Here is a 26,742-nt window from a genome sequence, read left to right on the forward strand (position 1 = left end):
GATCCCTTCAGGACCAGTGGTGAGAGTGTTGATACCAGGAGGGTGGAGGGAGGGTGGGGTTGAAAGGGGGAGCCGATTACAAGGATCTACATATAACCTCCTCCCTGGGGGACAGACAACAGAAGAGTGGGTGAAGGGAGACGTCGGACAGTGCAAGCTATGACAAAATAATAATTTATAAATTATCAAGGGTTCATGAGGGAGGGGGAAAAATAAGGAGCTGATGCCAGGGGCTTAAGTGGAGAGCAAATGTTCTGAGAATGATGAGGGCAATGAATGTACAAATGTGCTTTACACATTGATGTATGTATGGATTGTGATAAGAGTTTTATGAGCCCCTAATAAAATGATTTAAAAAAAAGGAAACAATTGGGCTGAGAGCTTCCAGATTTGTCAATGGGTCATGAGTTTTGTCAACACAAGAATCAGGCAAAGGTTGTAGACATTTCTTAAGATGAGTGTGTTGAGAGAAGGTTGTGTCAGATGGCCAAGACCAGTCAGTCTGCCTCTATTGCTATCGGAGGCAGGCCGGAGAGTTCATCTTGAGGTCAGTGTTAACAGTTTTGCTTAGTAAATTCTGTCTCATAAAGTAAACCATCAAGCTTTATCCTTCCATCCATTGCTTCCTGCAAATTCAGGACCAAGAAGACTCAAATCCTGACAACTGGACCAGTAGGTCACATTTTGATAAATGGAGAAAAGTTTGAAGTTGTCAGGATTTTGTCTTACTTGGATCCATAATAAATGCTCATGGAAGTCTGGTTAGTTCCCTGTTTCCCTACGACCCATGTACTTTTTTTTATAACTTTTTCTTCTCTTTTATTTTCTTTCTTTTTCTATGTCTATCTATATAAGATAGGTAGCATAAACAATCCCGAGGAAAAAATAATGGGATTGATGGTTCTGGGGTGACATGGGAGAGGAGGAGATGGGGGAAAGGGGAGGCGGTGCCAACAATCTCAGGGGCAAGGGAAAATAGATCTAAAATCAATGACAAAGAGGGTGTAGAATGCCTGGGGGTTTGATCAAGTGCAATGTAGTTGAGAGAAATTACAGAGAGCTGAATGAAGGTTGAACATCACAGTGGGACAGGAGGAAAGTAAAAAGAAATAGAGGAAATAATTAGGAGGAAAAGACATTTACAGAGGTATAAATATAGGCATGTATATATGTAAATATATTAATATATAATGATAGGCATATAGGTCTATGCACATATATGTGTAGGTTAAGTACTAAGGTAGCAGAAGGACATTGGACCTCTACTCAAGCCCTCCCTCAAAGAGCAATAACTCTTTGTTCTAATAACCTGGCACCCTGTGATGCTCACTTTCCCAACACCACCACTGAAGACAAAATGGGTGCATAAGCAAATATGATGAAGTCAGCTGATATTGCCCAGCTATTAGGTGATACAGCGTCTGGGGTCTTAAAAGCCTGAAGTTAAACAAGCAGCCAACTAGCAGGGAAGCAACAAAGCCCAAACCAGCCTATGTGATCATGAGGTATCGATGGGATAATGTATCAGGCATTGGAAAAGCTAAAACAAACATTCATATCAATGTGAATGAGGAGAGTTGGAGTGGAGACCCAGGGTCTAGATGTAGACAATTGGACCACTCCTCACAGAAGGGTCACAAGTAAGGAACGAGTCAGCCAGGGTATAGTATAGCACCAATGAAACACAGAACATTTTTCTAGTTCCTGAATACTTCTTCCACACACACCTCCCCCTTGCCCCCCCCCCATCCCTGACTATGGTCCAGTTTTACCTTACAAATCCAGGTAGACCAGAGCATGTGCATTGATACAGATAAGATCCCTCAGCACATCGAGTCCAGGACAGATAACCCCTCAGGAACAGTAATAGGAGTAGCAATACCCGGAGGGTAAGAGAAAGGTGAGAGGAGAAGAGGGAGAAAGGAGGAACTGATCTCAGGGAGCAAAGTATAACAACCCCCTCACCCCCAGGGGGACAAACAGTAGAAAAGTGGGTGAAGGTGAGACAGTGGACGGTGTAAGATATGAAAGTAACAATAATTTATAAATTATCAAGGGTTCAGGAGGGTGGGAGTGTGGGGGAGGCAGGGAAAAAAGAGGAGCTAATACCGAGAACTCAAGTAGAAAGAAAATGCTTTGAAAAAGATGATGGCAATATATGCACAAATATGATCGATACTTTGTTATGAACTGTAAGAGCCCCCAATAAAATGATTTAAAAAATAAAATGCTCATGGAAGCAGAGGTCCAGAGATCAAAATACTAGGTGTATTAGGTAAATCTGCGGCACAAGACCCATTTGGAATATTGAAAAGCAAGGATGTTACTTTGAGGACTAGGGTGTGCCTGATCCAAACCATGGTATTTTCAACTGCCTCATGTGCAGGTGAAAGTTGGACACTGAATAAGGAGGACTGAAGAATTGATGCATTTGAATCGTGTTGCTGGCGAAGACTATTGAAAGGACAACCAATCTGTTCCGAAAGAAGTAAGGCCAAGAGTGCTCCTTAGAGGCAAGGATTGCAAAACTTTGGACATGTTGTCAGGAGAGATCAGTTGCCTTGGGGAAGGATATCATGTTGGGAGGGGCGGCAATAAAGAGGAAAGCCTACAAGGAGATCATTGACACAGTGGCTCAGGCTCAGGACGGCACAGGGCCAGGCAGTGTTCGGGTCTGCTGGGCACAGGGTCGCCATGGATTGGACACTGCTCCATGGCACCTAACGATGAACAACAGCACAAGGTCTGTGGCTGATGTGAATGGTCAACCCAGTTGACGTTCAAGACCACCCACAGGAACCTGGGCAAAAAGCTTAGTGATCTATTTCAGAAAACACAGCCATTGAAAACCCTCGGAAACAATGTTCTGCTCTCACCCACCTAGAGTCAGGTCGCCAAGACTTGATGGAGACAGGATTTTTGATACCACTGGCTTTAAGCAGAAGGTACAATAATCTGCTTTACATTTTAAATGAAAAATTCTGATCACTGTGATTAGAGGACATTGAATGTACTAATCTATTCATGTAAAAAATAAAAAATAGAATTACCTTTGATGCATTACGAGATCAGAGGTAATATTTTGCGTTGGCCACACGTTCCAAAATGTGTTTATTAAATCCCTATGATGTGCAAGCAAGCAAGGCGGTGTGGACATGGCCACAGCCTTCTTGCCTTCAGGGGCTTCTGAGAGTTTCACTGCATAGCTACAAATAAATTATGACTCTTTTATATAAAATAACATGTGCTCTTGTGGTATCTGAATAACATGGCATTCATATTTTCACCTCTCTTGCCCTGAAAGTAATAGTGGTGGAAAAAGCAAAACACTTGAGACTCATTCTGAAGAGCTGGCCTAAAAGAAACAAGAGGGATAAAACATAAAGAAGTGGAGATAATGCAAGCATTTAAAAAAAAATAAATTTCTTGGGAACTCTTACAGCTCTTATCACAATCCATACATCCATCCATTTTGTCAAACACATTTGTACATATGTTGCCATCATCATTTTCAAAACATTTTCTTTCTACTTGAACCCTTGGTATCAGCTAATTTTTCTTCCATTTTATTAGGGACTCATACAACTCTTATGACAATCCATATATATATCAATTGTGTAAAGTGCATTTGTATATTCATCGCCCTCATCATTCTCAAAACATTTCCTCTCCGCTTAAGCCCTCAGCATTAGATCCTCATTTTTCCCCTCCCTCCCCGCTCCCCCCTCCCTCATGAGCCCTTGATAATTTATAAATTATTATTTTGTCATATCTTGCACTATCCGACGTCTTCCTTCACCCACTTTTCGGTTGTCCGTCCCCAAGGGAGGAGGTCACATATAGTTCCTTATAATCGGTTCCCTCTTTCCAACCCATTCTCCCTCTACCCTCCCAGTATCACCACTCACACCACTGGTCCTGTAGGGTTCATCCTCCCTGGATTCCCTGTATGTCCAGTTCCGATCTGTACCAGTGTACATTCTCTGGTCTAGCCAGACTTGCAAGGTAGAATTCATATCATAATAGTGGGAGTGGGGAGGAAACATTTAGGAAATAGAGGAAAGTTGTATTTTTCATCGTTGCTACATTGCCCCCTGACTGGTTCGTCTCCTCCCCATAACCCTTCTGCAAGGGAGTCTCCAGTGGCCTACTAATGGGCTTTGAGTCTCCACTCCGCACTCCCCCCATCATTCACTATGGTAAGATTTTTTGTTCTGATGATGCCTTATACCCGATCCCTTTGATACCTCGTGATCGCATAGGCTGGTGTGCTTCTTCCATGTGGGCTTTGTTGCTTCTGAGCTTGCTGGATGCTTGATTACTTCAAGCCTTTAAGATGCCAGACGCTATACTTTTTGATAGCTGGGCACCATCAGCTTTCTTCGCCACATTTGCTTATGCACCCATTTGTCTTCAGTGATCATTCGACACCTTGTGATCACACAGGTTGATATGTTCTTCCATGTGGGCTTTGTTGGCAAGCATTTCTTATCACCACATCTTGGAGTAGGGGTCTGAGTGCCGATAACAAATAGGTTGGAAACCCCCCATCCCCACCCCCACCCCTAACCCCACCACCACTTCAGCCAGGATTCTCAGAACAAAGACTGGATGATCTACTTCCCCAAATACCAGCTACCAAATTCCTCAGGGAGAACATTTCTACTCTGACCCACAGGGACCCGCCTTGAGTTGGAATAGATGCAACAGTCCCTGTTTCATTTTTGTTCATTTCAGAAGCCTACTTGGACTCTGTTTCTGGTCTCAGGGCCACCTCAATGATCCCTGCCCTCCTTGGAAACCAGGAGTCCTTCCGGGGCATCGCCTGTCTGACAACCCTCCTGGCTCCTGGCCCTGTCTCGAACACCTCTCCCCGTAGGTGTGTGTGTGTGTGTGTGTGCGCGCGCGCGCGCGCGACAGCCTCATGGTTCCTTTCTCCTTGTGCATCCACAGAGTTCAGCATGGGGCCTGGCCCAAGGCTGGGGGAATAAACCGGAAGGAAGAAGGGTAAGAAGGGAAGGCATCCAATTCTTCCCTCCTTCTTTTCCCGGTAACATTGAGATCATTTAAACCAGCGAGTGCTTAGTTTATTGATCAACATTTCTGAAGCATTGAACTGAGTGTCTATTGATAGAAATAACCGGCAAGCAGGGAGGGTGAGAAAGAAATGTGCTGACAGCCAGCAAATCAGAACCCGAGGATCAGAGTGCCTGTCGGTGCCAAGGGGGACGATCATTAATTTCCTGTTCCTTCACAGTTACATTTCTTGGGTTGACTGACAAGTTCATTTTAGGGATTCATCAGACCCTTTATAAATAAACTCCCTTCTTATTCCATGTTTCGAACTGCACCTGCCGCCCGATGATCTGCTGCCGGGGACTCACATGAGCATTTCCTATTGCCTGCAACAGCTCAAAGTGGTGGTGAAGGGAAATCTTCTGGTGACGGTATGGTACAATCAGAGGACCCACATCTGCAGGCATCGAAACTCCAGGCACAGAACCGAAAAGAGTTCACTCCCTCCCCCTAATATAAACGAGACCCAAAGGCCGAGCCACACACAACTCCAGATGAAGCTCCCTGTGCACGCTGCCTGCTTTGGACGGTGTCACTTGACCTTTCTGGGACTCAGCTTTCCTTATGACAAATGGGATCCAGTGTTTAAAGCCACTGTGGAGAGGAAAGACCTGAAGTAACAGAGGGATGATGTTGGGGTATGGTAGGGTGCACACTGAGCATCACCCCCGCCCTGTGGGAGCCCACTCACTGTGTTGCTGTGATGCAAAACAGGTTTCAGCGGAGCTTCCAGATGAAGACCGTCTAGAAAGAAAGGCCTAGGAGAATTACTTCTAAAAATGCAGTCAATGAAAGTCCCCATGCATCCCCTGGGTCCAGCCTCCAAGCCATCCTGTGGCCAGCACTGAACTAGATAGCGCTTCCCTTCAGTTGACCGGAGGCCAACTCGTGACAGTTAACAAGAACAAGAAGAGCTGCGATCTTCTAGTAGTTTTCCTTGATGTCTCCTGTGAGCTTCACGATGGCTCTCAGAATCTCCATTTTATAGACAACAACCCCTCCAAGAAGGGAGGGTGGATGTGGGATGTGAATTCAGCTCTGCCTGAGGCGACTGCTCACAGAAAGAAAAGTTACAACTGATGTAGTGCAGGTTCTACTCCGGTACCTGGCCAAAAAATCCAACTGGTGCCAGAAACCTCAAGGTCAATATCAGAGGAATCCAGCTTTCTGCTGGGCTTCACATACACAAGGTATTGTCTGTACACCTAGAAATAATTGTGCTGCCTCCGGAGTCATCAAAGCAAAGCTCTTAGGACATAAATGCCTGGCACTGATGCAGCTAATGTATTCCTTGTTAGGTAACTTTGCTCACAGTAGTCAGAGATCCCTTGACATTTGCATTCACATACATGTTCTCTTAAAGACTGTTTATATTTTGAAAAGGGTTGGAGCAATTCTAACTATTAAATGGGACAGGATATTTTCTCTGTTGAAAGCTAATCAGCTCTATATGGTGAGGCGAGGCTTTGGAGATGAGGTGCAAGGTATTTCTGTCATATTTACTCAACAGAAGGGGGCTGTATGGTAGTGGGGTCCAGGACTACTCAGACACTGTGGCCCTTGCACAGCTTCCCTTAAAGTGGGAAGATGTACAGGAATTTGGTAGTGATACAGGCAATCCCCAGGGTATGAGCCAGTTCCATGGTCTGTAAGTCAAATCTGTACATAAGCCAGAAGAGTTAGGTATGGTTAGTATCGAACATCCCTTAGTCAAATGTCACTCTCAGAATCTAGTCTGTGTATAGAATGCATGCCTATTCGTCACTGCCATGGGTAGATTCCAAAGATCAGATCATTATGGGAAACTTGGCTTTATGTATAAATGGAGGATAACTATTTCTGCCAAATTGCATCATCACAAACTGCTAAACCATTGAGAACCATGGCCCAGCTAAATTGATATATAACCATCACCATCACACACAATGTTACATTCCCCTTACGTCTTGACATTGCTAACTGCCAAACAAATATTATGAATGTGCAAAACAGCCCGATGATCGTGGTTTCTTTAAAAAAAAAACTATTATAAATGCAAAATGTAGGATAATGAGGTAGTCAAGGAGGTATCATTGGATAGAGGAGAAGGTGCACTTTCCTGTGTATGAAAATATCAGACACTTTAGGTGCATGGAAACATCTTTAACCTTAATAGCATCCATATTTTGATGAGCATTGCCAAGTCACACATATTTATTATTGAAAAACATTGTATGTACCTCAACATTTTATTATAATAGACTGTACAAGGGCCAGTAGGGTAGCTAAGGGTTGCACATAAGCCTGATGCCCCAAACCTGGGGCTGTGCATGACACAGTGTGATCAACATTTAACAAGTGCTCTCTTCTCCGTCCTATGGAGTAGGAACTAGGTTGCCCCCACATTACAGATGAGGACATTGAGGCATGCTGAGGTGCAGGGGCATGTGCCAGGCTCTGTGGAATGTAAGAAGAGAGTCTAGACTTTGAGTGCAGCCGGCTCTGTGAGGTCTCTGATTCTTAGGTACTAGGGTACTGAGGTGAGGTTTTGTGTTGCTGAGGAGCACAGAGGTATTCTGTGAACTCCCCTTTCCACTTTTGTTCGTGTTGGTGATTTTCCAAAATTACATGTATCTTTATAAGTCTAGGGGCCCTGGTGGTGCTGTGGGCTAGGCTTTGGCTGAGAACCATAAGGTCCAAATGGTAAATCCACCAGCCGTTCCATGGGAGATAGTGATTCTCAGTCTTGGACACTTTATATAGGGTCACTATGAGTCAGAACCTGAAGGGGAAATTTTACTCTATCCTATAGGGGTGCAATGAGTCAGAACAGACTCAGTGACTTTCGTTTTGGTGGGTTTGGTTTCATTTTTATCACTCTATATTAGTTAAACCCTCCCCGCCCCCGCCCCCCCCCACACACACATATAATTAGGTATGTGATAGTTGCATAACTGTTGTTAATTTGAGAGGATTAAGAGTGAAGGGGTGGAGTTTAGCCTGTCAATCAGGTCACAGTTTGATGACCTCATTTGGAGGTACTAAGGAGATAAACAGCTCGCTAAGGGCGGGACACATGCTCACTCCCTGCAAGACATCTCCGTAGACAAGACACACAGAGCTCTGGAGCCAGAGGAGCCACGTGGAGACTCCTGCCAGTGCTGAGATGTTCATACTACCACTGGATCCACAAGACCTTCCACCCACTGGCTTGTGATCTCCCTGCATTTGGTGTCATTGCATGTGTTGTGTGAGTCTGAAGAGGACTTTTAGATTGGTATTGGACACATGGGCTAATATCGGACTTATGGACTCGATCCAGACTGGGCTGGGATGTTTTCTCAATATTGAACTGCTTTTGTATATAAAGCCCTTTCTTATACACATATGAGTGTCTATGAATTTGTTTCTCTGGTCAACCTAGACTAGCACAGGTATACATATGAATACATTCACACACATGGACACACACACACACACACACACACACACACTTTAAGTGAAGGTTCCTGAGTCAGATTATCTAAGCTTTTAACTGGCAACTAGGGATATTAGCAGGAGTCCTCAGGGGTTGTAAAGCTTAGATGTTGCACTACTAACCTAAAGGTTTGAGGTTCAAACCCACCCTGCGGCACTTCAGAATAAACACTTGGTGATCAGCTCCTGAAAGGTCTCAGCCTTGAAACCCAATGAAACCCGGTTCCACTCTGCACACAAGGAGTCTCCGTGAGTCAGAACCAACTCAGAGGCAACGCATGTGCATGTAGGGCATGTATGTGTATGTGTGCGGGCAGAGAGAAATGGAGATAGATACCACCATCTCCATAGAATTAGTGGGGTGATTAAATGACTTAATACAGAGAGCGCCTTTAAAACTGTTTCCACTGTAAGTATTTCACACATGTTAGGCTTTATTTATGGGAACAGTTAAAGTGGGAAAGCTTACGAGCACAATTGCTAGACCCATATACTCTGGATATGATGAAAGTCTTACACTTATTTTCCTGAGAAGATTTGTAAGCGTTGTTTGATTGCTTGAGTCTATACATTTTGTTTAGAAATCAGTGGCGGCCACTTTAACCGCTGTGACACAGGGTTAGTCCAACACGTATGATCAAATCTCATGTATCATCCCCAAGCATTTGTTGTTTACAATGAGTCAGTTAAGAGAATACCTTTCACAGGTAAAGGCATTGTAAAATGTCAGAACAGAGTGAACATATATTTTTTGAAGAACAAAAGGTGGGTTTGAGAAGCAAATGTTTCCTTTATCTTCAGATACTTAAGGGTCATGCAGTGTGAGAGTGGGTGTTTTGACACTGAAGTGGCCAAGAGGAGGGATGAGCCACACCAGGTCGGGGAGGCTGGAGCTTTGACAGTGAATAGGTGAAAGCAGAATGTAAATGAATGTGGGAAGAGAAGAGAAAGAGAAGGTAGATGAATGTGGGAAGAGAAGAGAAAGGGAAGGTAGATGAATGTGGGAAGAGAAGAGAAAGAGAAGGTAGATGAATGTGGAAGTTGGGCAACACAGGGCTGTGTCCAGTTCACTGACTTTTAATCTATTATTATTATTATACAAGTAATATATCCCTGTTGTAAGGCACTTAGGCAACACTGAGAAGTTAAAAGAAAAACAAATCCGTTAATCCCACTGCCCAGAGAGAGCCACAATTGTTATTTGGTATCTTTGATCCAAGCCTGAATGTTTTTCCACAGTTAGCCTCCCAGCTCCAAAGCCACCTGATCAATGTCACCGGATGTCCTCATATGAGGCTGTCAAGTGAAGCAAATGAGACAAAATATCCTGCAAAGTCTGCCTTTCAGATAAACAATGGATACTTTTCTTTCTTTCTGCCTTTCTGTTAGTGTAAATAGGTCCAAATATTCCAATTATTCTATGATTTCCAGAAATTCAAATGTAACTGGGCATCCGATGTTTTACCTGGCAACTCTTACTTCATGCGAATAGCACCTCTCCTCCTTGACCCTGCCTCTGCCTCCCACTCACATTCACTTGCTCTCGGATCCTTGGCACGTGCATCTCCCAACACCTAACATAATTTATTTTATTGCATTTATTATTTAGTTTCTACTTCTTCCCACTAGAACATAACTTTTGCATGGACACGGAGTACCTTCAACACGTTTATGATTTTATTTCTTCCTTTAAATGGTATTTCTTTTTTTAAAGTTGTCGATAACATACACCAGTTCAATGGTTCTTACCTGTGTACTCTACTGAGGCTGGGTCCATGTTTGACTGATGCAATCACTCCACTTTCGCCAGTCCTAGAGTTCCTATCTAATCTTTCAAGTTGCTATTTTCACACTGTTCCAATACAGATAGTCCTTCAAAAAGCATGATGCTCAAGGCAAATCTTTGGGTTTTTTGTTTGTTTGTTTGTTTGTTTACTCACTAAGCTAAATTATTACTTGGTTTTATAATGACTCCAGGGTCATACTTTTGGTGCCAGGTTTGAAGATGATCTAAGAGCAATAGTTTGAGGGATTTATCCAGCCTTTGTGGCTCCAGAAAGTCTAGAATCCATGAAGATTTGAAAATCTACTCTATCTCCCCCGTTTTTGATCAGGATTATTCTATTCTCAACACCTATTAAAGGACCCACATATACAGACCTTAAAATCCTACGAAACGGAAAGTTCTGTAGTCATCTTCACGTCTTTCCTTAACATGAGTCCACGGATTGTTCTGCACACTTTTTGTGTTGTTCAAAAATATGATTCTTATGGCTATTGAACTTTTTATTTTAATACTGTCAAATACATGAAGTGATTCCCCTTTGGTTGGTTGTTTCAATTTTTTTCAAATATGATGCATGTCCTCGAGCAAGTAGCTTAGGTTCTACCCACTCTGAAACAGGATCTAGGTGTAATTCTGGCCTCATCTACTTATTGTTGTATGGTCCACAACAAGCAATGGTCTTTCCTAGACTCAATTTCCCCTGGTGGTAAAATGGGCTAACGGATTCAAGATCTCCCGGGGTTATTTGCTTTCAGTGAGATGTAGCATTAAGGTCCCATGCGTGGTGTGACAGTCAGCTTTTGTGTCTACTTTGCTGGACCAGGATAGTCAATTTGGGCATTTAAAGCTGTCCCCTTGGTGTGATCTAACATAATGCAATCGACTCCACGAGGGGCTCTGCTGTGAGAAGCCCAGCTGTTGTGGGCAGATAGTAGAGTAGAGTACCAATCCCTTAATCAGGTCACAGCCCTGATTGCAATTGGAAGGAAGTTTCATCTGTGGTGTGGCTAAGTCCTAAATAAGTTGACACTATCAAGAAGCCAAACCCCTTCCTCTTGCTAGGTTTGGATCCTGCCTGTCTTATCCACCTCTGGTTCTTTGAGCTCGAGCCAACAGCTTGCTGTGTTGCATGCAAATGCTGGGAACTATGAGTGCTCACCATATTGCCTGTTGACCTTAGATTCATCCTCCTCTGCCTCCACCAGCCTGTAGACTCCCTGCTTCCTGGTTTGCCAGCCCTAGCAGCTACATGAGCCAAGATAAGCCTCCAGGTGACCATCTGAGCCACACACTTGATCCAGAATGGGCCTAACTCAGTTCTACAAGTGTGTGAACCATATCTATCACTGGTTTTGCTTCCTCCTTCCTTGTATGTCATTGCTGTTGAGTGCCTTCGAGTAGGCTTGGGCTCACAGTGACTGTAGAGGGCAGAACAGCAGTGTTTTTTGTGTTTTCTTGGCTTTCATCTTTATAGAAGCAGATTGCCAGGCCTTTGTCCCATGGAGCAGGTGCATGGGATTGAATCACTACTCTTACCAGTTAGCAGCCAAGCTGTGGACCATTGAGCTATGGGGGCTTAGTTGCTGTTGTTTTTAGGTGCTGTCAAGCCGGTTTGCATTCCTAGTGACTCAATATACAATAGAATGAAACACTGCTGGGTCCGATGCTAGCCTCAAAATGGTTGGCATGTTGAGCCCATTGTTGCGGCCACTGTGTCAACCCATCTGTTCAAGGGTCTTTCTCCTTGTCACCGAGCCTCTATTTTACCAAGCATGGTGTCCTTTTCAAGAGACTGGTCTCTCTTGGTAACATGTATGAAGTACGTGAGACTAAGTCTTGCCAACCTTGCTTCTAAGGAGCGTTCTGGTTGTACTTTTCCCAAGATGAGATGATAGGGCTTTGTGAGTGCTCTCTTCATCAGCACACTTACTCCGAGGGAGTAGATGCCGCCGAGACTCATCAGACATTTGAGATCAAAATGGCGGCATTTACCCAAGACAAAGTTCAAAGGATTGGAAAAGAAGGAGGAATGGGAACAGGAAACACAGGGAGGAAACAGGATACGTGATGTTATGTTGTGGGAACCATAATCAGTGAGATGTAACAGACTTCCTACGAATTGTTAAATAGAAAATGTATGTGCTCTGGAAACAGGTCCCAGATTCACAGTATAGGATAGAATGAATGGTAGTTGAACATCTGATGATGACCAAAGGAATGACAAATAGCCCTTTTTAAAAAGGGAGAGAGATAAAACAGCAATGAGTATGTATGTATGTATGTATGTATGTATGTATGTATGTATCTATCTATCTATCTATCATCTATCTACCTATCAACTGTCATCAATCTATCTAAAGAGAAAAGCCAAATGACAGCAGTCACATATCAAGAGGGGCCATCTCTCAGAGGTCTCTTTCCACAGTATCTGTAATCCTGACCACACCTGGGTGATACTGTTAAATGCTCAACCATGAGCAGAGAGGTTTGAACTTAAGAGTTTGAACTTAACCAGAGGTGTCTGGAGATCTTCTTTCAACAAGTGGCAGTCTCTTTTTCAAATCCTTCAGTTCCCAATCCTGCCTTCTTTGACACCACAGCAAAATAGCCATTTGGGCATCCTCGAAGGGCTCAGCTTGCGTGTCTCCTCAATGTCTTTGATTTGGGGAACAAAGGAAGTCTGACAGTGCAAGAGTAGGAGTGTAGGGTGAACGAAGTCAGGTTTCCCAACAAAATTCTCATGAGAACTCATTGCTAACCTTGAAAAATAGGGAGGTGCATTATGCTGATGGGGTGCAGTGGCAGGGGGACGGGTAGAAAAAAATCCTTGGCCCAAGTATCCCGGCCTTTTCTCATGAATGCAGTTCTCAGTGTTCGTAAAACTTCTTCAGAGAAAACCTTCATGATCATTCTGTGTCCTTTGAAAACTCCACGGAATGGTGTTCCCCTGCACACATGACGATCAACTAAGGACAACTAACCAGACCAAAACAAGGCTCTGCAAATTTCCCAAAGTCATAATTCATCAAAGGAGTGGGCTTAGACTCCAAGGTCTGTCTCTTACCAACCCCTGCAACAACGATGGACTGGATGTCTTGCTAGGATGTGAAAGCCAGTGGGTTTTCAGATGTGTATTTGGATGCCTTACTTACTTATTGCTTCCAAATGTTACCTCCCTCGATATTTATGTAAGAAGCTCCAGAGAGGGGAGGTTTGGTCAGAGTTCTTGACATCAGTATGTTCTGAAAGCAAACATAATACATTTAAGTTTGCCCCTTCCTAAGTGCCTGGGAACCCAGTGTCAGCTGGGAGCCCACGGGAGCCCTGGGTCTCTATTCTTAAAGGGACAGGACTGAAAGCCAAGAGAGGAGAGGTGAGTCATAAGTGGGTCCTGGAAGGCTTTCTGGAGTCAGTGCCCCCCATAATGACATTAATAGTGAAATGTTGGCAGAGTTTCCACAGAATCAAATTTGTCCATATTAAGCAGGACAGCAAATGAAGACGGAATTGATTTCCTGCTCAGGTCAATAAAGAAGATACATTGACTAGAAGAGCTCTAAATACGGATCAGGGTGCACCAAACACCCGCATCTCCAGAGAGCAGCAGGAGGAGAAACTCGTGCATACAATCAGAAATAGGGAAATGCCAATAGAGCATTAGGGTAGACGTTTGGTTTCTAGTTAAAATCTGTGTTTAAAGTTTAATATTCCAGTCAAGTCTTAAGAATCAAAAAGGAGAATTAAGTTATTACAACAAAATTTCATTTCCTTGGGCTGATTCCTGAGAAGGCCAATTGAATTACAGAAAAAGAAAAATCATTAAATTAAAATGCGCAGATACAAGATCGCAGAAAGGGCAATGAATTGGAAACCAGCAGGCGTGGATCACTGCCTTGTGACTTTCTAAGGGCAGAACATCCTATATCATTAACTTGTATCCTCCTGGCATGTTGATGGGGTCTTCGGTAGAGTTCTGTGAAGCACAAACCTTCATTCAAGGATTTGGTAACTGTGGGTGCACGCACCAGAACACCACAAACTGTGTTGGAAGAAATACCACCACAGGGCATGGCTGTACAGCCCAGTGTGGCCCCAGCCTGGACTCTCTCTCCACCTGGTGCTCTGTAAGAAGCAGGGTCCATTTTTTATGAAAATACAAAGTATGGAGGCGAGCTTCAGCGCACTTGCGTTGATAGGCACAAGATGGTGGACAGTACAGAACTGAAGATCGGAAAGTCAAGAGACTTTGGCTGCTTGCTGGAGATCCAGAGCAGGCCAGAGACCCATGAGCAGGCCGGGGGATCTGGGGCAGGCTGGATCTGGAGCAGTCAGAATCCAACGACATTCTCAGCCGATAGCAGCAAGGTGATCAAACTGCCCACCCTCACATCCCCTTCCAACCCCAACCTCATTGCCCAGCCCTGAGGGTACAGGAAGAGGGCAGGGGTGGGGGTGGGAGGATGGGACTGGTAGCATAGATGCCTGTAGCACCCTCCTCAAGGAAAGTGAACAACAGAATTGTATGTGAAGGGAGATAGCAGATGGTGTATGATACAGCAAAAATAAATTAGGGGGCAAAAGAAAAGGAAAGAAATCCCACCACAATGATCCTTAGAAGTGAGCATGATGAGACTTCAGCTCCTGTGCTTTGGGCATGTAATCAAGAGAGACTGGGCTTTCAAAAAGGACATCTTGTTGGGTCAAGTTGAGAGCGGGAGCAAAGGAGGAAGACGGTGAGAAAGACTGAGACTGGTTGCAATACTAGACTCAAGCATAGCAACCCGTGGGATCAGGACGCAGCAGGGCGGGGATGTTTCCTTCTGTCATATACACAGTCACTGTGAGTTGGAGCTCACTTGATGGCACCGAGTAACAACCAGATGGTCTGTGAGTACCAAAACAATGACATGCTCAGTTAAGAACCGAAAGGTTAACAGTTCAAGTCTACCTCGAGGAGCCTTGGATAAAAAGCTGGTAGTGTACTTCTGAAAAACTAGCCATCAAACACTTTACAGATGCGCTGTCTGCTCTAAAATCAAGGGTTCTAGCAGCCGAAGTCAGAATGAACTTGACAGCAATTGGTTTGAATGGCCTCGGGCCATTACCTCTCAACAACCATTGTTGTTGTTAGGTGTTTTTCAGTCGGTTCCAACCTCTAGTGATCCTCTATCCAGAATGGAACACTGCCCAGATCTGCACCATTCCCACAGCTATACCCATACTTGAGCCCATTGTTGCTGGCACTGGGTCAACCCATCTCGCTGAGGGTGATTTTCTTTTGTTGCTGACCCTCTACTGCAGGGGTCCTCAAACTTTTTAAACAGGGGGCCAGTTCACTGTCCCTCAGACTCATTGGAGGGCCAGACTATAGTTTAAAAAAGAAAAACTATAAACAAATCCCTATGCACACTGCTCATATCTTATTTTGAAGTAAAAAAACAACCCGGGTGAGTTAGTTAGTTTATTGTGCCAATCTGGCCGATAAACACATGAGGGGTTAATTGAAGGGCGGAGGGTTGAATGGCTCGGTGAGTCTGGACTTTCTAGTTCTCCGGTCTCTTGCTTTGTGATGGTCGCACCAGGGTGCAGCTGCCTTAGCAGTTCCCTGCTTCCTGCAAGACGTCCCCAAGGAGAAGCCACATGGACCTACCCCGATGCAGCCCTGGGTGCTGGAGCAGTCATGTGGAGACCTCTGCCAGTGCTGAGATGTTTACACATTCACTCACTTGGCTTTCCTCCTGCAGTTGCATCGTTGTGTCTGTTTTGTGAGATGGAGGAGGGCTTTGTGGACTGGTGTTGGACATATGGGTCAATGTTGGATTTGTGGGCTTGGGCAGCACTGTGTTGGGCTATTTTCTTGATGTGCACTTAACCTTTACATAAAACTCTCTCTTATATATGAGTTTCTGTGGATTTTTTTCTCTAAAGTACCCAAATACACGGGCAAAAACACCCGACAGGCCAGATAAATGTCCTCGGCGGGCTGCATGTGGCTCACGGGCCGTAGTTTGAGGACCCCTGCTCTACTGTACTAAGTATCAAATGTCCTTTCCCAAGGACCGGACCTCCTGATGAGTTCAAAGATTACAAAGCCTCATCAACCTCCCTCTCATAAGCGTTCTGGCTTCACTTCTTCAAACACAGCGTGTCTTCAATGCCGAGAAGAGGGTAGTGGTCAGAGTTGTTTTCCTGGGGACCCAAGATGGGAATCTGTGGGACAAAAGATTAGAACTCTAGGGTGAGGACAGGTCAAGAATGTCAAAGCCCACAAGACCAACGGCCGATGTTGAGTGTTACCTGGAGGCACGAATACTCTGAGAGGTTCGGCCGAGGGAGACAATACTCGGTCATGTAAACCTAACATCGGATTCCTGTTAGATGCCTTTGTGTCACTGCGCACTCATAGTAACCATAGGTCGCAGCAAACAAACACTGCCTCTCCCGTGTCAGCCTCACAATTGTCCCGCATTTCTAAGGAGCAGCCAGCCTGTACTTCTTCCAACACAGATTTGTTTATTCTTCTGGCAACTGTTGGCAGGGAGCTTTCAGGACCAGAGGTGAGACTGTGCAGCTGTTGGTGATTGCTGCCAAGAGCCCAGGGAAGATGGCAGACACAGGATAAGCCACACCAATGCTAGAAAGAGGGGAGTCTGTACCCTGTGACCAAGGTCAAGACATTCGTTTCTCTGGTCATCAGCAGCCTAACTCTAATACCGAGTGCCAGGAATTCCGAAACCCCTGATGGCATACACAGAACCTAGCATGGGGAGCCCTCAAGGAAACCACTTCTCCCACAGATAAAAATGATCCACAACGATCTTTTTAAATGTGAGCTTTTCAACGGCCTGAGCACATCCCCAGAGATATATATGTACATCTATATGCACTGAGGCACTTTTTGTAATCGCAAAAAAATTGTAAAAAACTTCACTATCCTTCAACGAAGACAGGATGGAATAAAATTGGTATATTCATAAACTGGGATGTTCTCTTGCAGTTAAAAAGATTAAACTGAATCTAGATGTATCAACATGGGTAGAGGGGAAATAATATTTCTGAGTTTAAAAAAAATCAAACTCTCAAATGTTCTGCAGAGTGAAAAGCCATTTTAAGAAAACAGAGACACATTATTGGATAGGTTTACTGTACGGAGGGGTGTTTTTAAAGGACTGCGAGGTGACAACACAAGCTCATTTAAAGTTATTGCCGGAAGATCTAGAAAGATACACACCATCTTTATGTGAGTGGCAACTTCTGAGGTAGGAAAAGCAGGGACAAAGGAAGACAGTCCCTAGCCAGGATGGACACTGTAGAGTTCTTGTGATGGATTGAATTGTGTCCCGTGTTGGAATTCTAATGCCTATCCCTATGTTGTAACCCCATTTGAGCAAAGGGTTGTCTTTGTTATATAAATGAGAACCTTCAAATCTTTTAATCCTACCCATTTTGAGGTGGACAAAGCCCTCAAGGCATGGAAGCAGCAAACACAAGTGGGGGAGAGAGAGAGCCGCTGGGAGATCTCCGTGGCACACTGAAAGATCGCTCCCAGCGCACTGCACTGGGGAGAGCCCCACTCCTGGCCACCCTGCAGCACAGAGCAGAGCTGCCCCTGAGGGTCTCCAAGACTGTAGATCTGTAAGGGAGTAGATAGCCACATCTTTCTTTTAAGGAGCAGTGGGTGGTTTCAAACTGCTGACCTTGGGGCTAGCAACCCAACAGATTACCTACTACGTCCCCTGGGCACCTCTGAGAGGAACCTCAGAGCAGTTGACTTTCCCCAGACCAAGTGGAGGAGCCTTCCCAATTCAGCTGCTGTCCTGAACTTGGACTTCTAACCTCCTAACTAATCACATCCATCCTACTTGACAGATAGAACTGCCTGGTGGGTTTCTGAAATTGTAACTTTCTCCGAGATTTGAAGGTCTCATCTTTCTCTCCCAGAGATCAGCGGGAGGATGCGAACTGCCAACCTTATAGTTGGTTAGCAGCCCATCTGGGTCTCTATGAGTCAGAATGGTTGGATGGCAGTGAGCTATGCTGGAGTCTCCTAAACTGTGAGAAAATAAATGTCTGTTCAGTGAAGCAAACCACTTGGGTTATTTCTGTAAAGCAACACTGGGAAATGTAGACAAGTAACAAAAATGAGTTAAGCGTTTATGGTACGGTTCTAAATTATAAAAGCAGAATTGATTATCACATACTAGAAACATTTTTTTAAGTCTAGTACACAGGAAGCTACAAGATAACGTGGAAAGAATTTGCAAAATGGGGTCAGAAATATCTAGTCACCTTTGCACATAATCTCCCTGCTGATACCTTCTGCCCTCCTGGCCACAAAATGCTGCACGTGGACCGATGTGCTGGCATCGCTCTGGAGAATGATTTGCATTCACCCACTGTTCCCTGCTCTCTTGAAAACAGGACATGCACTTTCTAGCTGAATTCCTCAGACTTGCAAAAAATATAAGTAAATAATCTCCTTACTGCGTTTAAAGGTGAGGTTCCTGCCTAATCCTCATGGGATCAGAAATCTGATTTAATAAATTCTGAATTAAGGAGGGTTTTCATGTTTTAATTGCCCTGGTGTCTGTCAGCGTTGGAAATGAACAAGGTTGCAGCTGTGACCTTTTGCCATGCTGCATGGTACCACTGAGCATCAACAAGGTGCGCTTCCACAATGACTGCGACAAGGGGTGGGTGAAGCTAAAGGACTACTCCTGGGCTGAGTGAGAACTGCTGGGTTTAAGAGCCATCGGGAGAAGCTATTAGGATCAGACAAGTATCTTTAGAAATTGTGCCCTAAGCTTTCTGGACCTGTGCTTTTTTCTCTTTTCTTTTTTTAAGATTATTTTATTGGGGGCTCTTACATCTCTTATAACAATCCCTACATCAATTGTATCACGCATACATGTACATATGTTGCCATCATTCTTTTCTAAACATTTACTTTCTATTTGAGCCCTTGGTATCAGCTCCTCTTTTTACTCTCCATCTCCCACCCTCCCACCCTCATGACCCCTTGATAAATTATTATTATTTTCATATCTTACACAGACCACTGTCTCCCTTCCCTGAGGTTTCTCTGCACAACCCCTCTCCCGACTTTCCCCCCATCCTCCTGGTATTGCTACTCCCATTTCTGTTCCTGAGGGGTTTAATTGACCTGGATTCTATGTGTTGTGAGCTCTTATCTGTATCCATGTTCATGCTCTGGCTTAGCCTGCAGCGAAAGGCAGACTTTTTAAGTAGGCCAGTCTTCGACTTGGAGTTCTATCCCATCTCCCAATGTCCACATCATAAATTCTATTTTTCTCTGTATAGCCTTCATGGATTACCACCACACCCTCTTTTCTTATAAAAAGAAAAATGTTTATTATGATGATGATAGCTACATTTCTAGAGAGCAGCTTTAGGTATCAGGCATTGTGCTGGGTTCTTGATTTATATTGTCACAGAGCTGGGCATCCTGGTTCTATATTGACGTACAATGAGCTCAAGTCAAGTCTTAGAGAATGTGGAAGAAGGTGAACTGGGAGGGTGTTGCTATTTTCCAGGGGTCTTGCTTCTTCACCGCTCCCACCAGCACCATTTTTATGGCTTCCTTGTCTGTTGACTGATGATTTGTAGAGAGAGCAACCTTTCGAAGGATTTTCCTTGCTGAGGGCTGATCTGCTTAATTCTTAGGGACAGACATATTTAGAAATTACATTACAAGTCAGAGAGAAAAGGTGAAACCTTATAAATTTATCTAAAGCAATAAACAAGAACCATCTTCAAAGAAGGGCAGTGATGGTTCAGTGGCAGGATTCTTGCCTTCCATGCACAAGACCCAGGTTTCATTCCTGGCCAGTGTACCTCATGCCTAACTACCACTTGTCTGCCACTGGAAACTTGCATTTATTTTTTTTAATGAACAGATTTCAGTGGAGTTTGTACACTGAAGCAGACTAGGAAAAAAGGCTTGGTGGAGCTGGGGTTTCTATTCCCATAATGCATTGTTGCTGCTGCTGCCATTGAATCGATTCCAACCCCTAGAGATCCTATGCACAACAGAAGGACACCCTTCCCGGTCCTGCATCATCTTCACGCTTGCTCCCATGCCTGAGCTCATTGCTGCAGTCACTGTGTAATGCGTCTTGTCGAGGGCCATGCTCCTTACTGCTGCCTCTCCACTTTACAAGCATGATGTCCTTCACCAGGGACTGGTCTCTCCAGACAACATATACCAAGTGCTCCTTCCAAGATGAGGAAGACATGTTCACGGTGGTGGACCTGTTGCTGGGTGGGGGTCTCCCTTATCACCTGCAGCAGAATGCTCACTTCCAGGAAGACACTGTGAAGCTCTTCAGCTGTGAACTTGCTCTGGCCCTGGACTACCTGCAGAGCCAGCGCATCATTCATAGGGATATGAAGCCTGACAATATCTTACTTGGTGAACACGGACATATGCACATCACAGACTTCAACATCGCTGTGACGCTGCCCAGGGAGATGCGATCACCACCCTGGCGGGCACCAAGCTTTACATGGCACCAGAGATATTCAACTCCAGAAGAGAAGAAGGCTATTCTTTTGCTGTTGACGGGTGGTCTCTGGGCGTGACGGTATGTGAGCTGTTGAGAGGACGGAGACCATATCATATCCACCCCAGTACATCTAGCAAGGACATTGTGCACATGTTTGAGAATGCTATTGTGACTTCCCCTTCTGCCTGGAACCGGGAATTGGTGTCGTTGCTTAAAAAGCTACTTGAACCCAATCCAGACGAATGGTTTTCTCAGTTGGCTGATTTCAGAACTTTCCATATTTGAATGATATTAACTGGGATGCAGCTTTGCAGAAGAGGCTCCTGTCAGGTTTTATTCCTAATAAAGGCAGGCTGAATTGTGACCCTACCTTTGAACTTGAAGAAGTGATTTTGGAGTCCAAACCTCTTCACAAGAAAAAGAAACGTTTAGCAAAGAAGAGGGAGATGAGAAACTGTGACTCTTCCCAGACCTGCCTTCGTCCAGAGCACCTGGAGAATGTCTAGAAGGAGTTCATCATTTTCAACAGAGAGAAGTTGGATGGCAGAGCAAACTAGGTTGATCATGCAGCTCGCTGGGGCCAGGGCTGCTGGTCTGGGCTGACACAGTTATGTCAAGTCGTGAATGCTTCAAAAACAGAATGAAAAGTAACCGACTGCAGTGATAGATGTACACCCCCCACCCCTAGGGACAAATAACAGAAACGCTGGGGAAGGGAGACAGTGGACATGTAAAATATGAAAATTAAAATAATAAATAATTATCAAGGATTCACAAGGGTGGGAGGGAAGAAAAAAGAGAAGCCGATAGCAAGGGCTCAAGTAGAAAGAAAATGTTTTAGAAATGATGATGGCAACATATGTACAAATGTACTTGATATAATTGATATATGGATTGTTATAAGAACTATAAGAGCCCCCAATAAAATGATTATTAAAATTTTGAAAAAGAAAGGAAAACGGAGGGGCTTTCTGTTTCAGCAGCCAGTTGCTATCCCAGCATTCCGTCTACACAAAATCCTGTTTCCTTCCTGGTCTGCTGTGATGACTGTTTACTTTGTTCCAAGCCCAGTGTGTCTGACTGATATTATATATTGATAATATGAATCCAAACCTTCAGTTATCTGCTTAGCCAGCTGCTTGTGTGTTGAACTGTAGCAGATCCATTATAAGGTGTCTCTGTGTATTAAAACATGTCTCCTGTAAACAGTAAGCTATTGACCCTTAAAAAATAAAAAGCAAAGAAAAAAGCCTTGGTGGTCAACTTCTGAAAAATAAACAAATGACAACTCTCTGGATCACAGTGGTCACGCCAAGTGCATGGTGCCACAAGGAGTCAAGATCATCAAGAGTTGAGGTTGACTCAATAGTCGTTGTTACGCCCATAGGAGAGATGAGGAGAAAGACTGCAGGTCTGGCTAACAGGGTAACATCTCAAGGCTACACCCAGTATGTATATCGCTGACAGTGCACTAAATAATCTCCATCACTTAAACCCAAGGGATTATTTTTCACATTGCATATCCAAGCAGGAGCTGTGAATTTACTGGGCACATTCTCTCATAGGGAAGGTACCCATCACCAGGCAAAGTGGTAAGTGGCCCTCGCTCGTTCCCTCCCTCCACTCTCTTCCTCCTGTTCTCTCCCCATGGACCACCTCCCCTCTCTCAGGACAAGTGGGAAGCAATATTGAAGTTACTCTGGGAGGTAATCAGGTGTCAGGCTCTTTTCGGCAGGATCTCTTCTTTGCTATTGTTTGTTTCTGGTTTGATGGGGTAAAAGCTTTACCACACAAACAACTTCATTTTTAAATGCTGGATTTCCTCAAAATTGAGAAAGCCATATGATGAAAACGACCCAAAATTGACCATAATCAGTGGTCATAGCTGCAATAAGAAGGGAATTCTGACTCCAAAGCTTTTTAGGGGGAAGGAGGGAGGAAGGGGATAGAGGTTGGATTACTGAAACTGTACATGCATGCTTCTGTTTTAAAGCTGCAGTTTTACTTTATCTCCCTCTGTGTGTTTATATTTATTTATACCAATCATATCATTGATAGCAGGAGCCAGTTTGGGTGCACTTCTATGTCCCCCCTTGTTTAGCACTGTGCCAAGAACACAGTTCATGCTCAGTAGATGACTGGAGACTACATGGGTGGTACTGTGGTTTTTTCGGTGCATTGACCCTGACTCTGTCCTTCTCATGACATTTTGGTGAAGGCATGGAAGAATGATGTGGAAAGGTCCACTTCCACTTGCCTCCATATATCCTGTAGGAATCAGGGCTTTCAACTGGTTTTTCCTGGTTCAATCATGAGCAATGATGAAAAATTGGAGCAGGCTCCTATTTGGAGAATATGGCCACACTGGAATAACAGGAAGGAAACAAATTATGAATTGACAGTCTGCTAGGAACTTCATCTCCTTCGTAATGAAACACGGAGAGCTTGTGCACTGCTTTGCAACCAAATAGGTTGACATCAGAAATAACGGTGCCCTGCTCAAAGGTGGTAGCCAAATGCACTGCTTTGAATGTTTGTGTCATGTTCTACCGCTCTGGCAGCAATAATCCAGTCGCCTGCGTCAGGCTCCGGAAAGGGCTCACGGCACTTCTGCATCTCCTATTCCAGGGATTCAACTCATAATGACTCTCCTTGTGATTATTCTTTAGCTTCACACAAATTATTATTATATTTTTAAATTGTGGTCTCTTCACTTCAACAGCCTGGACTAATCCAGTTCAAAGCCCTTCCTAGAACGCTTCTCCCTCCCTCCTGCTAATTGCCCCGGCCGCGGGTAAATGGCATGTGTGCATGGGAACCTGAACTTGGGGCTGGTGGTCTCTGCTGGGGGTGCAGCAGAGGTGGCAAAGCTTTTCCCAGCCAAGCGACATTTGGATTTTTATAACATCATTTGCAGGCCATACTGGTCAAACAATTAACTCACAACTAGTATGAGGGCTGGGATTTCTTATCTTTGGGGGAGGCATGTGATGTTATCGGGTATTAATGATCCCGTGGGCCTTATACAGTCCCTGAGTTAAACGTTATTCACCCCTGGTTTTCAGGTGCCTACCCCTCCCCAACCCTGGCAAGCATTGGGTGTTGTATGTCTCTCTCTTGATAGACGGCACATGGGTGAGGACAGGTGTACTGATTCTCTTGTTTCCAGTGTAGCTCTGGTGCCTCCCACAGATCATGGGATCAATAAACGATTGAGTCCCTCTTTGAATCCGGAGTGTTTACATACTGATGAGTCTCCCAATCACAGGAACATCAGGGGATAGGGCTCTGTTAGATGTCAACACTGTCAGAGGGCCCCCATTGTAATGGGGGCTAACATGATGTTTCTACAGGGACATGCTCAGTCTGAGCACCACCCTGAAGTACCAGGCAGGAGTTCAGGGCACTACTCAGAGTCTGACCAGGCTGTTGACACTCATATCCAAGAGGCCATATTGTGCTGTGGCCCTACAGTATCATAGGGGAAATACAGTGAACCCTCGTTTATCGCGGTTAATCGGTTCTAGACCCTACCGTGATAAATGAAATTCCGCGAAGTAGGATTCTTTATTTTTAAATCAAATATTTTCGTAGTTAGAGCATAGAGGACATGAAAAAACACCCTTTAGTCACCATTACACTCGTATTACCCAATTTATTAAACGAAAAAGGGAAAATACAGTAAAACATTTTGGACGTTACAATTATCATTTATTATTTATTATATTATTTATGGCATCAAGCGTGTACAGTATGAGCCAATCAGTGGCAGTAATGACAGAGCATGCGCTGTTACGCAAAAACCGCGATAGAGTGAAGCCGCAGAAGTCGAAGCTCAAAGTGGCTAGGGTTCACTGTGGTCTGCTTACTTTTCAATTTGGACAAATGCCACTGGAAGCTGTAGGACTTCAGGAAACTGAACAACTCTTTGGGCTTCAGTTTCCTCATCTGTAAAATGGGCACAGCAACACCATCTCTCTCAGAGAATTAAATGGGTTCGTACAGGCAACGCATGCACCAAGAACAGTCTACCAGAGGGTAAGCGCTATAAGAATGCCAGCTATTAATGAATTTACACACAGAACGAATGGTGCCTCTGTCTGTTCCCTGCAGCAAGAAAGTCTGGGACATTTCCCTTTTTAAAAATCCACATGACAAAACAGGATGACAAAAATAAACACAAGTTTAAGATTGCGTGATGAACATCTTTTAATTCTGCCAGTGGATTTTTCTGGAGATGTCAAAGGTCTGTCCATCTTTGTAACTGTCTGTGACTATGAGACCCAGGCCCGGTGTCCCCAAGGTTCCTCAGCCTGCCCACTTGCCCCCGGCTGCCCCCACCACACGCAATACTCTCTGGCCACTAAGGTTTGTTCCACCTTTTGTGGCGAATATAAACTGGTCTTCTTAAACTCCCCCTCCTCACAGGCCTCCCTCTGCCAGCTCTTTACTTGCAGAGCATTGGCTATTTCAGGAAACAGAAAAGTCACCCCAGGGAGCTAATCTTGGGTGTCACTTCTGTGGGGTTCGCAGGCAGGTGGAGGGGGGCGGGACAGCTTTTCCTGCGTGGACGACCACGTGTTCCTTTTCCTAAGTCCTAGCAGAAATAAATGTACAGCCTTTTGTGGGCTGCCAGGGAGCACCAGCAGGGGTTGGTGTAATACAAAAGGGGCATTTGTAACAGCACAAAACACTTAGCACTTTACCAAGACATGAACAGGATATATAAAAGGAGCCCAGGCTGGCGAATCCGCCGGGAGAGCAACGTGCCCTGAATACAGGACAGTGAATCCTGCCGCCCCCAAACACAGCCTTCATCCTCAAAGCCACCGCCTGCCTCTCTAACGTGGGAGAGAGCGATTGAAGGCAGGTACACAAAGGCCAGGCCTGTCTTCTTCCCGCACCTCCCACTCCCGCACCACTTCGCTTTGTTTTCCCAACCAGCTGGGCCCGACCCTGAGACTGGGCAGTGCGGAGGGCAAAAGTACAAATAGAAGCCAATTGTACAATAGGACTACATATTTAAAAGCTATACATTCAGGTAATAAATACTTATCACTCTACATCGACAAAAATTCTTTCATGAAAACCTGGAAGGCACGTTCCAAATTAGCATCCCCTGGGTGGTTCACACTAGGAATGGCACCTGGTTGGGGAGCAGCTAAGGCTTTGGGGCTGCCCACAGCAAGGTTCGAATCCACCAGCAGCTCTATGGGAGAAAGAGGAGGCTTTCTACTCCCGTAAACAGTTACAGCCTCACAAACACACAGGGCAACTCTACCCCGTCCTACAGGGTCACTATGAGTCAGAATCAGGTCAATGGCAGTCAGAGCTGAGTTTGAGGTGGCTCATAGAGGTTGCCCTCTGCTACTAACAAACAGTTGGGGGGGTTGAGCCCACTCAGCAGTGCTATGAAGAAGGACCGGGAGATCTACCTCCACGAAGACTGCAGCCGTGTAAACCGATGCGCCGCCAGGCAGCTTTCTCTACCACCCGGGGCCTGTTGCTCTTGGCTCTTTGGTTCTTAGGTTCCTTGAGATCTGGTCTAGAACATGGTGGCGGGAGGAGCACAGGAGAAGGAGCAGCTACCGCAGGGCGTCCAGGTGCCCAGGTCAGACTGGGAAGCACAGCTATGCACTTCCCTAGATGCTTCTGAGCTGCGAGAACCTAGAAGCGAACTGTTCTCACTGAGTAGTCATTTAGGGATTGCTTTCTGCCCTTAGCCCAAACCTGTTTTTCCAAAGCTCTCACTCTTTCCACCTTTTCCAATCTACCCTCTCAATAACACACACAAACAGCAACTCTGCCCCCACCAAGCCTCTGATTTGTGCAAAGACCAGGGAGAGACCTGCAGGGTGCCCGACATGTACTAGGTGCCCCTGGCAAGCTGGAGAGGTT

The 26,742-nt window shown here is 44.8% G+C and overlaps 1 protein-coding gene and 1 pseudogene across 1 annotated transcript in view; one reads left to right on the forward strand and one right to left on the reverse strand.

The window, feature by feature from the left end:
* ASTN2 (astrotactin 2) overlaps positions 1 to 26,742 on the reverse strand; it is a 1,157,183-nt gene that overhangs the window by 513,549 nt on the left and 616,892 nt on the right. The window lies entirely within an intron of this gene.
* Positions 14,522 to 21,350, forward strand: LOC105979523 (annotated as a pseudogene).

This window comes from Echinops telfairi, unplaced genomic scaffold (assembly GCF_000313985.2).
Source record: "Echinops telfairi isolate 266 unplaced genomic scaffold, ASM31398v2 ScPeMD7_7410;HRSCAF=8448, whole genome shotgun sequence".
Taxonomy (NCBI): domain Eukaryota; kingdom Metazoa; phylum Chordata; class Mammalia; order Afrosoricida; family Tenrecidae; genus Echinops; species Echinops telfairi.